The 13,716-nt window shown below is 37.4% G+C and overlaps 1 protein-coding gene across 1 annotated transcript in view; it reads left to right on the forward strand.

Moving 5' to 3' along the window:
• The first annotated feature begins 486 nt into the window (after nt 1-486).
• LOC126830561 (gamma-aminobutyric acid receptor subunit alpha-2) overlaps nt 487-13,716 on the forward strand; it is a 114,875-nt gene continuing 101,645 nt past the window's right edge. The window contains exon 1 of the mRNA XM_050560961.2: nt 487-567. The gene's annotated coding sequence lies outside the window, so the exon portion shown is untranslated. The remainder of the gene's footprint in view (nt 568-13,716) is intronic.

Here is a 13,716-nt window from a genome sequence, read left to right on the forward strand (position 1 = left end):
TTGAAACAACTGCAAGCGGTAGAACCACTGGCAGAATACAGTTTCTCACATAGTGAATGAAAGTCTTCAGTCGAACAGTAAGACGTTCAACCACATTTCAGTTAGGATAAGATAGGACATTCCTATTTTATTATTAAAGCGTGGATATTTTATATTTCGGGATGAATTACACCTTGCAGTTATTTATAACCATTGGCGGGGCTGTAAGCTTTCTGGTTTGAATATAAGTAAATAAATTCGAGCTAAAGTTTCTTAAAGTTGATTTAAATAAACGTAAAGGCCACCGGATCGTGAATATAGATGTTTTTATCTTTGGTATATGTAATGTCGTTTATGCGTGCCGTATATACCCAGTATTCTCTACTACAACTTGTCGATCAGCGATGGGAGGAGCTAAGATCATTTCAACAGAACAGAACCAATCAAATCAACGATAGTGATCCTGTAAATTGGAACTTACAATATCACCGCTTTGACAAGTTAGTACGAGTTATCTCCCCTTGCTTGCTTGCTTCTTCCTGATAGTTTGAATAGCCAAGTTAGAGGAGTTTTTCAGCAGCGAATAAGGTAAGTTTTGTTTTGTTCTCTCTTGAGTATATCAATTTAATTTTTCAGGAATTGTTTCTGTCAATTGCATATGACTTACAAACGGTATTTCTCTTTCTGCATTAAATTTTTTTTACAAAGATCATCTAATAATGTTTTTCTCTGCTTTTACGGGATCGAAGTTAATAGGATTTTTCGCAATTTATTTTGTGATTTTTGCGCGAATTATTTGATTTGTTTATCCAGTAATGCGTTTTATGTGTTTTATCTTGTAATTATATTTCGATTAATAACAGCCATTGCATCGTTTTCTGCCTCATCGGTCAACCATTTGTATTATTATTGGATTGAGCAGAGGCGTGGAAAAATATAATATGCGCTGATTTCAAACACAATAGAAGCTAATAACCACATAACAGAACAGGCAAATCGAATTATGGACAATTTTTATGTTTTATTTTTATTATTATTAAATTCATCTGTATTAAATAAGGTGTGAAAGACAGCAGGTTATATTGTTATTTACGACGTTCATACTATATCCGATTAGTGAATATATTTCATTCCCGCTTTTTTGACAAATGAAATTTCATCATAATTATTTTCTATCGTTTGAAATTAGCGTTTAATAATCAAGTGATTAATCCATAGGAAACGCCTGCCTTCATTAGCCCAGTCGGTTCAGAAATGTAGAACGTTAAAACCCATTTCATTTCGTAGAAAAGGGTGTTCTGCGGTTGTCTTCGACATTAAGGCGTCGTCTGAGGGCACCGCTAGATTCAAAATAAAGACACTTTCCGGAAATTATGGTCTTTATAAATAAAACCCATACAATAACTTGTGCTTTATTAAACATTATTCATACCGGCGGGTGCGAAGGTGCAAATTTGAAGACATTTTTCTTTCTCGAGCCGATTTAATAGTGGGTGGTGGGGGTGAGACGAGAGAAAATAAAGTGGAATTTATTTTGACAATAATATGGCGTTCCCTGTATCATCACCCGGATGAATGTGTTTGCAGAGTGATACGCGGAATAAGAATTTGCGCATCTTTCCAAAGGTAATACAAGTGAGTCTATGCCATGTCTTTTGTGGCCATCTTGTCACATTGCTTTTTGTCATTAATAAAATGAAGGAATTTATCTCAGTTTACAATTATAACCCGACAAAAGATAGCATGTGTGTTGGAAGCGACAAGTATATATTGAATGGCATTTTTAATGATTTTGAAGCTGGATTTCAGAACACGAGGGAGACTATATTAAAAAAACCATTTGCGCACTTGTAAGGGCGTCCGCTAAACACCCTCAAAACCACTTACGACTTTAATCTGTACGACATTAATCTGTAAACATCGATAGATTGAACAGTAGGACGATAAACCCCATTTCATTTAATTTCACATCTTTTGATGGCGGATATATAAATACGTATATGATATAAGAGTTCTATTTAAATTACGGCAAACTGATATTTCGCGAAACGCCAGCACCACGCCTCTTTATAGGTTCCCGACCTGTGAAACCGCCCGTACATGGGTGGCAGATACGAGGGCTGGCTGAAAAGTTCTAAGCCTATCCTTGAAAGATCTGTACAAAGTCGATGGTTTCCATTTATTTTTCTACATACTCCTTTTCGAGGTGTACACACTTTTGCTAACGAGGTTGCAAACTAAACAAAAATCGTTCACAGTTGACATGACGTCATCATTACCAGGACAATGACGACCAGCTAATTCCTTTTTCATTTTTGGAAATAGGTCCTATGGTTACAAATCTGGTCCAAAAATGATCAGGATCTGCTTCAAAATGGTACAGACATCGATATGGAACGTCAAGAATCTGACACGTTTCTGATCCGCTGTCAAGAGCTTTAGCACCAATCTTGCAGAAATTATTGTCATTCCTAACTTGTTGGCGATAATATGCTCAACCCTCTCATAAGAGATACCCTGAACACTGGCAATATGTCGAGATGTCAATCGTCGTTCAGCTATCACCATGACATGCACCCGGGTAATGTTTTCTTGGGCGGTCTTTCGGTTCTATCGTAGACAAAATGTTTCCTAAGAAACTTACTGGAGGAAGACAAAGGGATTAGGTTTGGTGAAGTTTAATTTGAGACATAGTGTCTTTGCAGGGAATGCCCAAGGTAAAAATCTCATCGAAAGGAGGGGAGAAAGTTTGTTGGGTAGAAAAGGAAGGATGGCGAGCGTGTGCAGTCTGGCCCGCTTAGCCATTAATGCTACGACCTTATTTAGGGTAGGTAGGTTGGGGTGACGGTCAGCCGGGCCCTAGGGCCCACCGCCTGTCCGACCTAGATCTAAAGTTCATAGATGCTCTGACCTTTGGGTCGGTAGGGATAGGTAGGACTGTCAGCCGGGCCCTAGGCCCCGCCGTTGATGGCCTTTCAGAACGTGGATCATCGTCAAGGCTCTCTCTGTCACAATTAAATTCCGCAGCCCACATTTTTACTGTGGATAATGACGGGGCATCACCCCCTAAAGTGGAGACCATGTCGGCATCTATCTGTGTTGGGGTACTTGATGACTTTCGTATAGCCGGGTTTGACCATTTCTGGTGATTTCAATGGGTAGGCTCACAAGATGGTCTGGTACGAAGACAATAATACCCTTATAGCTACAGTTCTTATGTCTACGATTCATTCAATGATTGTACTTGTTGGTGGTAAAAGTTTGTTTCAACCCATTTGATCTATCATTTCAATTTCAGTTAGAACTTTTCTTCCAGCCCTCGTAACTTGAAACTAACTTTAGTTCTCAATCGAAAGGCTATTTGTCTATATGTACCGTAATACTTGGACTTTTCGGCGATAAAGTCTATGAGCGTTAATTTCATTTTTGTACAAAGAATATACAATTTTAAACTTATAGAATAGTTAAATATAAATTTTATAACATTTAATGTATTGTTTTCAAGAAGTCGATATCAATTCATTATTTAAAGTTTTTTTTCTGATAATTTGTAACCCAGTTGGCAAAAATTTAAACCTCTATGACTAGTAGTAATTTTATCATGTGTACTATAATATAATAAAAGCTAGTAGTCATTTTATTATATAAACTATAATATAATAATATAACGCCCAGTAGTCATTTTATCACGTGAACTATAATATAATAAATATAATACCTAGTAGTCATTTTATCATATGTACTATAATATAATAAATCTAACACATAGTAGTAATTTTATCATATGAACTATAATATAATAAATATAACACCTAGCAGTATTTTTATCATATGAACTATAATATAATAAATCTAACACCTAGTAGTAATTTTATCATGTGGACTATAATATAATAAAGCTAGTAGTCATTTTATCATTTAAACTATAATATAACACCCAGTAGTCATTTTATCAGGTGAACTATAATATAATAAATATAATACCTAGTAGTCATTTTATCATGTGAACTATAATATAATAAATATAACACCCAGTTGTCATTTTATCATGTGAACTATAATATAATAAATCTAACGCCTAGTAGCCATTTTATCATATGTACTACAATTTAATAAATCTAACACCTAGTAGTAATTTTATCATATGAACTATAATATAATAAAGCTAACACCTAGTAGTAATTTTATCATGTGAACTATAATATAATAAAGCTAGTAGTCATTTTATCATATAAACTATAATATAATAATTTAACACCCAGTAGTCATTTTATCGCGTGAACTATAATATAATAAATATAATACCTAGTAGTCATTTTATAATGTGAACTATAACATAATAAAGCTAGTAGCCATTTTATCATATATATAAACTATAATATAATAATGTAACACCCAGTAGTCATTTTATCATATGAACTATAATATAATAAATATAACACCCAGTAGTCATTTTATCACGTGAACTATAATATAATAAATATAACACCCAGTAGTCATTTTATCATATGAACTATAATATAATAAATATAACACCCAGTAGTCATTTTATCATATGAACTATAATATAATAAATATAACACCCAGTAGTCATTTTATCATATGAACTATAATATAATAAATATAACACCTAGTAGTCATTTTATCATATGAACTATAATATAATAAATCTAACACCTAGTAGTAATTTTATCATGTGAACTATAATATAATAAATTTAACAACTAGTACAAACTATAATGTAATACACATAACTGCTAGTAGTCATTTTATCATACGAATTTTAATAAAACTACAATATAAATTTCCCGCTTGAACGTGACAAGTAGAAGGGTCGCCTGTCCAACCTGGTGGGTTTTCCCGGTTCCTCTGGTTTCCTCTCACTGCTACACGCAAGCGAATTATTGAAATACAATGTTAATAAGGAAATGACCTAGTTTGTGCAGAATATACGTTAAATCCCCCGCCTCTCTCTCTCAATCTCTCTCTCTCCCTCTCTCTCCTCAGCCCCTCAAATGACATTCGGAGACTTTAAAGAAGGTGAAATCTCGAGTCGTTACTTCGGGATTTTCCAGTGTTTTATATCAGATGAAAAAAAAGAGGTCTTATATATACATTGATGTGCACGTAAAAGAACCCTACACAGTGGCTCAGTTTGCACAGAACAATATATATCTATAGCTGAGCTTGGTATGTCACTCATTCACAGTTTCATTCGTGAGTTTATGCCATACCAGTTAATTATACTGCCGTTCATTAAGAAAATACGACGACGATGTGTGGAAGGATCTAATGAAGTAAATGTGATTGTACTGAATCAGGGGTTCGACATCAATAGATTAAGACGAGCGTAAAATGTGTGGTTAGTTCCAGGAAGTTTGATGTTTAAATAAAAAAAACATTACATCTCGTCAACGATGTTATTTTTTCCCCTTTTCTTAGATACCAAGTACAGTTCATTTATGTACTTCATTTTATCTTAAAGGGGTTTCTGCCATTAACTCCATTTTATCTTAAAGGGTTTTCTGTCACTAACTCCATTTTATCTTAAAGGGGTTCTGTCACTAACACGATTTATATTAAAGGAAATTCTATCACTTAACCATTTTATCTTAAAGGGGTTTACCATCTTATCTTAAAGGGATTTACCATCTTATCTTAAAGGGATTTACCATCAAATCTTAACCGGGGATCAATCACTAATTCCATCTTAGCTTTAAAGGATTTTTGTCTCTATCTCTATTTTATCTTAAATGGGTTTCTGTCACTAACTCCATTTTATCTTAACGGGATCTCTGTCACTAACACCATTATACCTTAAGGGGTTTCTGTCACTAACACGATTTATCTTAAAGGGATTTCTGTCACACCATTTTATCTTAAAGGGGTTTACCATCTTATTTTAAAGGGGTTAAACGTCATATCTTAAACAGGTTTCTATCACTAACTCCATTTATCTTAAAAGCGTTTCTGTCACTAACACCATCTTATCTTAAAGCAGCTAAGTCTCTAACTCAATATCATCCAAAGTCTTCGACATGGAAAACACGAATTATTTGTCAATTTAAATCAACATTGATGTTGTGATCTTACCGACAAAAGATGGGCTTCCGATATCCAATATATAAGACAAAATAAACATTTTACCATTGGTACACGATTCGTGTACCATAATGCGTTTCAGTCAGCGCCATTTGTAACAAGGGACTCGAAGAACGTGACTAGACATATTCCAGAAGTCATGTCAAACGGTAATATGCGCATTACATACTATCGATGTAGGCTGGAATAACCCGACGCTAGAGGTTGCCATTCAATTGAGACTTCTGGCGTATTTCGCGAACATAACTGATTTGAAATTAGAGTAAAAACGGAAAGGATTGAACGTAAATCAGTTTATATACATTCATATTACATTATTACATGCGTTGCGACCCATTTGTGACAATTTCTATGCCCCAAATATTACCGATTTAGCTCCTTTAAAGGAGTATCTAACTGTCACTAACTCCATTCTATCTTAAAGGAGTTTCTGTTACGAACACCATTTTATCTTAAAGGAAATGCTGTCACTTACACCATTTTATCTTAAAATGGTTTCTGTCCACTAATACCATTTTATCTTAAACGGACTTCTGTCACTAATACCATTTTATCTTAAAGGGACTTCTGTCACACCATTTTATCTTGAAGGGGTTTCTGTCACTATCACCATCCCACCTTAAAGGGGTTTCTGGTTTTTGTCACTAACTCCATTTTATCTTAAAGAGGATTCTGTCACTAAGACAATTTTATCTTTAAAGTGTTTATACCACTATTCATGTTTTACGTCATGCGAAAGAACCTTTGACAATTGATGTTCTAACATGTTGGGTTGGGGATAAAGGCGCTGTTAGCGCGTGACGTGTGGTATCACAAGGTTTGTCATTGAGTTAGCTGGCGTGGTTTCGATTCCCCGGTTGCACGTGACAAGCTAGTGGGGTTTTCCCGGGTCCTCCGGTTTCCTCCCACTGCTAAAGACCCCTACGCGCAAGCGAATTATTGAAATATAGTTGAACCATATGTTAGTCTAGAAATGACCTAGTTTGTGTCGAGTGGCCGTTAAACCCATCCTCCCCCACCCCTTTTCATTTCATTTTATTTTACCTTGTAGCTTCAGCTTCCGAATAACAACTGAGGTCGAGAATAACGAGTGCCTTTAATGATGTACATTAAAGTCGCTCTTCTATAAACTTCTTTCGCGAACGACTTTCTGTTGAGAGCTTATATAGAGTGTAAAGATGTATATTTGTGAAGACAAGAAAAGCTTATCTCCTTCCCGCAGACCTTTATTTCCTGCCCGCTAATCACATGTAAATCAAGTCTTTGAAGCCACTCAAAGAGCAGGGAATTTGGTTATTTATGGTGTCTAAACAAATTTACTCGTGCGGATTTCCATAATTGTCCTACGTACTGAGAGCAAGCAGCGTAATTTAAACAGGAACCCGTAGAAAACTTCTCATCTTCAAATCAACCCAGATCACCAAACGTTAGAAGTCTTCCGAGCTTCTTCTGAACCCCCTGACACTAAAAATCAGTTTCTTTAATTTGGCACGTCTGCGTGCCGTGTGTTCGAATCAGCCGGACACAGATAGAAATTAGAAATATTAGACCACAAGTCGTCTTGACACGGTGTTATTGACGTTTCCGATTTAATGATATTTTTTTTTTATTTTAAATGGGCATAAATTTCTTTATTATATGAAGACTATTTTCAACACATTAGCGCTTAATATTGTTATCGAGTCAATATTGGTAGCAACATGAAGTCACCAAGGTCGACGAAGGACATTGGCTGCGTTAACCGAATGAGAGAGAGAAAAAGAGAAGGAGAGAAAGTTTAACAGGTTCGGCACAAACTAGGTCATTTCAGGACTAATATGCTACAATTTTATTTCAATAATTCACTTACGCGTTGGGTCGTTAGAAGTGGGAGGAAACCGGAGGAAATACACATGAGGAGAAATTATCGCCTAGTGGTTCAGTATCTTTGCCACCTTACATGGGTGTTGTTTTCAAAAACAGGAACTATGTGTTGAATATATGTAAAAACACAACATTTTATAATCTTTGCCACCTCGGGTGTTTATTTTTAGAAACACCATACATGTGTGGAATATACACAAAAAACCCACAAGATTCTATACACCCTTGTGTTAATACATTATAAAACAACATCGGATTCTTATATTAGCCAGAGCTGTTCTTTTCGTAAAACTAAACTCAATTGTAAAATCAACCCCGATGCACATCGATCCAATCCAGTAGATTAATAATTACTAGAACTAAGGGTACCAAATAATTTTCATTTAGAGTAAATAGTCAATTAGTAAAATGAGACTTGTTTTTAAATCCTTGCATATTTGACAATGTGGGCATTTAACATTAATCTTATCTTAATAAACTATTGTTTAAATCGATTAATAAACATCAAAACTTTATCCCGTTCCATAAAACCAATTTCAATGTACATTGGTGAGTTTTCCATAGTCTATGTATTACTTAGTCCCGTAGATAATTACAATTTAAATAGACAATTAGCAGCAACCGTATAGAATAATTAGCTCATTATGGAAGACCTACAAATCGCAAGTCGGGCGGATTTCCGACATCTGCTGTTTCACTGGTATTGTTGAATCCCTCGTCATGGAGAGAAGGTAATATAGTCGGATGCTCTCTGATGATATTTTTGATTGCTTGCTTCTATTTATATATTGGGGGCGACTGATGTTATAACTTGTATCTGTGCCACGATCTGTACTGTTGGCTGTTGAGGTTTATCTGACAGGACCATCAGGGAATATATACGCGGAAATTATACGACTCTAATGCTCAAAAATGCCGAAATGTTTTAAACATATACAGGGGTCAGGGTGATCGAGAGTGTACTTTAAAGCATAAAGGTCTGCTATTGAGTTAAGTGCGATTGTGTGGCTCAGTGGGTGAGGCGCTGGCTTATTAACCAGGTTTTGGTCCCCAATAGCACACAGCAAGGATCTCTCTCTCCCCCCCCCCCGACTCAATCCCATGTCTGTGGGTGTAGGCTAGGTCGCCACAAACACTCACGAAAGTAATTATAGGGTAGTTATTTCTAATAGAAGTTTGGGGCAAATTTTGGTATAAATGGAAAGTAGAAACACCCAATTTTACTAGAAAAATACCGGTTTCCGGAAAAACACTCATAAGGCAAGTACTAAGCAAAAGTGTCAGGGTATCACTAACTGGCAACCTAACGGCTTATTGCCTGTCAGCTTGTTATTTCTTGATCGAATGATTAGGCGATTTTGTGTACATTTAGGGGTTTAAACGTACAAAAATAAACCCTGCAATTAAATAGTGGAAAAATAGTTGACAGAAGATAATCCAAGAATTCAATTAGGCTTCAATACGTATGGCAAATGAACAGTAATTAACGACAAATACATTCTGAAAAATTGGCTCTTACTCAATTAAGTTACGTGACAAACATGGCTTCTAAAAATAGATGTTTTATACGTTGGGGTATTTACTCCGAATACAATGTTTTGAGAGGGATTTGAAGCAATTAGTTTGAGTATGTTTTTCGTCCAAATATATAATCAAATCGCCCAGTTTGTACGCGGGTAGGTATCTTTAAAGGTTCTTGTAAAAGGTTCTTGCATAGAAAATCAATATTTCTCGTAAGTACTGACGTCACTCAATTAATATTACCACATTATTTACTTAAACTGTCAAATATTGTATATACCAAAATACTATCATAATATGTTAGCCATTATGAACTCTTTCACCGAAAACTGATTTTAGCTGGTTTATAAAGAGTAGGTTGTGGGTTTTAAACTAGGAGCATAATATAGCATTTCAACAAGAAGTGAAAAGAGATGGGAGTCAAACCTTTCCACGAAATGAAATGGGGTTTACTCTCCTACTGTCTGCACCGACGGGACTAATGAAGACGAGTATAAACCTAGGGTTAGGGAAATTTTGCTCGGGTAGCGGCGCTACGCTACGGACTACTCATATATCGAATGTCTGTCAAGGGTTCTTTTATGTTCACACCAATGTTTACACCTCGGTTCAAACCTTTCCACACTGAAAGCCTTCGTTCAATAACGTTTTGTATAACGTCATGAACTGAAGGCGAGGTCTACTTCCGTTTTATTAATAATGTTATAATAAAACCGCTGTTTAGTCTACCAAAGGTTTCCAATCACCTTATAAATTTTAAAACAGCAATGTACTACAAAAAATGACGTTTATGCGTTATCATAGATGCTAAGACAGCTAAACAAATCTGTTTATGCCTGCGCATAATTTCTTTCCAATAAAAACTCCAGCTAGTAAAAATTTCTACCCATTAACTTTGCGGCATGCTCTTTGTAACGGCCCAAAATAAATCTCGGGATTATTTTTTTTTTATTTTTTTTTTTAAAGCGTATATTGGCTGTAAGCATGCAACAAAGCACATTTGGAACAAGTATTATGATTGGTCCGCTCTGCATGTCGTTCAATGTGCTCAGATTCAGATACCTTGATTTACAAAAAATGAAAATAAATCGCGACTATTTATCTATATACTTAACTATACTATTCAAAAAAAGTAGGGGATATTTGATTTTTAAGTGTTATTAAAGTCACCTAATGAAACTGACGAAGAAACAAATGACAAAATGAAATGAAGTTCACATTCATCGATTTATTCCAAATGATCGTTAGACTAAGTAAGGCACAGACTGACCATTATAAGGGAAAAATGATACCCGGGGTCAAACAGCAAAGTTACCACAGCATCACAACCAAGTCAGTAACGGGTAAATCCTCCTCTGTTTGCCAAACAAGCATTGATCCGACGTGGCATACTCCTAATGAGACGTCTAAGGTCAATTTGGTCCAGATTGTCCCATTCCTGTTGCAACGCAGCAGCAAGTTCTTGGACATTGGCAGGACGTTGTTGACGTTGACGTAACCTCTGACCAAGCATGTCCCAGACATGCTCGATGGGGGAGAGGTCGGGACTCAGTGCTGGCCAAGGTAATGTGGTGATGTTCTGTTGTTGGAGGTAACCTGTAACGATCCTGGCCCTGTGACATCTTGCGTTGTCATCCTGGAAGATGAAACGGCGGCCATGACGTCGTGCGAACGGCACAACATGGACTGCCAAGATGTTGTCCCGGTAGTACTGGCCTGTAACACGCCCTGCAACAACATGTAAAGCCGTTCTTCCAGCAACAGTGATGCCTCCCCACACCATAACAGAACCACCCCCAAATCGATCATGTCTGATGACGTTAACGTCTTGGAAGCGCTCGTTTCGACGACGCCACACCCTCCTACGTCTGTCCAAAAAATCAACAGTGAACCTTGACTCATCTGAAAACATCACATTGCTCCAGCGTCGATTATCCCAGTGTTGACGATCCCTACAACAACGACGTCTTGCCTGAATGTGATGATCTCTCAAACAAGGGATCACGCGAGGACGTCGGGCGCGAAGGTGACCCCTATGCAGTCGATTCCGAATCGTCTGGCCACTCACTCTCACACCAGTGTCTGTTTGAAGACGAGCGCTGATCTGATTTGCTGTGATGACACGATTTCTCAAGGCCAAGGTACGGATAAATCGATCCTGGGCTTGAGTTGTCGCCCTTGGTCGACCTGAGCGTGGTCTGTCCTGTACAGATTGTGTATCACGGTATCTGGACCATAGCCTGCTTATGACAGACTGAGAAACATTCATCGTCCGCGCCACAACCGCCTGTGTTGTGCCGATCTGTAGCATGCCAAGGGCACGTAACCTTTCATTTTGGGTAAGCCGACGCATATCAAAATTTGTTTTCTGGTCACTAAAACAATTAAACTGATGTTTCCACCCTGGAATTCAATGCCACAATGACTGTAACATTCAAAGTCAGAGTCGTGCAAATCTTGGGTTGGACCCCCATGATGATCCCAAGCATCACCTGCATTCCATGCGGTAGCTATTGGTGCGTTTGGGCGTCACATGTAACTGGAAATGTTTCTTCTGTTAGGTTCTATAGTGACTTTTTTCGTAGTCATTTGCATATTTTAGTATTATGCCCCCAAAATCAAATATCCCCTACTTTTTTTGAATAGTATATAATATTATCAATATAAATATTTTGTTTAAAGTTTTGCTTTGGTTTATAAAGCAAAATAGTGTAATCAGCATATGGACTGTTCACCGTGTACAAAATACACGATAAACAGTGGTATCATGTGTCCTGAAGAGTAAGCTTACCCTGCCTGGCGCCACACCCGCCATAGCTGCATCCAAAGAGAGAGAAAAAAAAAGAGAGAGAGAGAGAGAGAGAGAGAGTTGGGGTTTAACAGCCAATCATCACACATTACTGGTCATTTCAAGACTGACATATGGTTCAATTTTTATTTCATTACTTCGCTTGCGCGTAGGTGTCTTAAGCAGTGAGAGAAAATTTGAGGACTCGGAGAAAATCCCCGAGGTTGGACAGGCGACCATATTGCTCATCATGTACGAGCGGGGAATCAAATCCAAGGCACATGACTCAATGACAGAACTCAAAGTCCATAAAGTAGATCGTGGAGGTTAATGACACGGGTTGCCATGGCATGACAATTTCCCTTACTTTGAGGTCAGGGTGTGGTTATCAGTTTGACATCTATGATAACATCTTTGTTTTTGTTGCCATAAAGTTCAAATTGTTATTCTGATTATTCATTGGATTATGACTAGACGTGTCGGATCCAATCATATCTTCTACTCAAATATCAATAAACCACGTTGGAGGAATACATTTATTTTAACTAAATATACAGTTGATTATTGGACCTATTTTATATACGCTTTGAGAGCCGCGGTGGTTCAGTGTTTATGACGTTGACTCACTAACCTAAAGGTCCGGTGTTTGTGCCCGGTATTGGCCGATAATGTTCAGCGGGACTTTCCGGCGTGATTCCACTTGTCAGTGGTGCAGGACTGTCAATAGACAACGTCAAGTTGTTCGAATGGGACGAAATACCGAGGATTGTGTACACATTGGCGTGCACGTAAAAGAACCTTTGGTCGCAGTACCGCTGTCCGACACAGTTTCCTTTATAGCACACTGTATGACGTATGTATGTCTTCATTAGCCGAATCGGAGCAGAACAGTGGGGCGTTAGTCCTCCATTTCATTTATAAACGTTTCTGCTTAGGTTATGTTTATATTAAATATACACGGATATCCACTGACTGGCGGAAGTGACTTTGCTCAGATGGCTAGATAACAACAAAAGCAATCCCAACGCTTAGTCGAAATCCTATGAATTAAGGCATGGCCCGAGAAGCGCCGTCCACAAGCAACTCTACGAATTGACTCAATAACGGACCTTAAAAGCATTCGGCCACCCAATACCCCTTATACTATATAACAGTTTTGTTAGTGTAATACAGCATGGCGTTGTGAGAAGTGTATCTGTTCCCACAGACACGTCATTCCCACATGTGTATAAGTAAAAACCCGCAACGCCACTAAGAGGAGCCTCTCAGGAGATCATGAACTAAAAAGAAACATGCAGGTGAAATTCTTCTGATTTCAACTCCACACAAGACTCATAGCTTCTAGTGTGCTGACCAACGGATAAGAACCTACCCCCAATAGGTAGTAGGTAGTTGTCTGGGCTACAGGGTCCCACATGCATTCGACAAACTTATCATGGCCTACATAATAGGTATAAGCCATT

Source organism: Patella vulgata, chromosome 8, assembly GCF_932274485.2.
Source record: "Patella vulgata chromosome 8, xgPatVulg1.2, whole genome shotgun sequence".
Classification (NCBI taxonomy): domain Eukaryota; kingdom Metazoa; phylum Mollusca; class Gastropoda; family Patellidae; genus Patella; species Patella vulgata.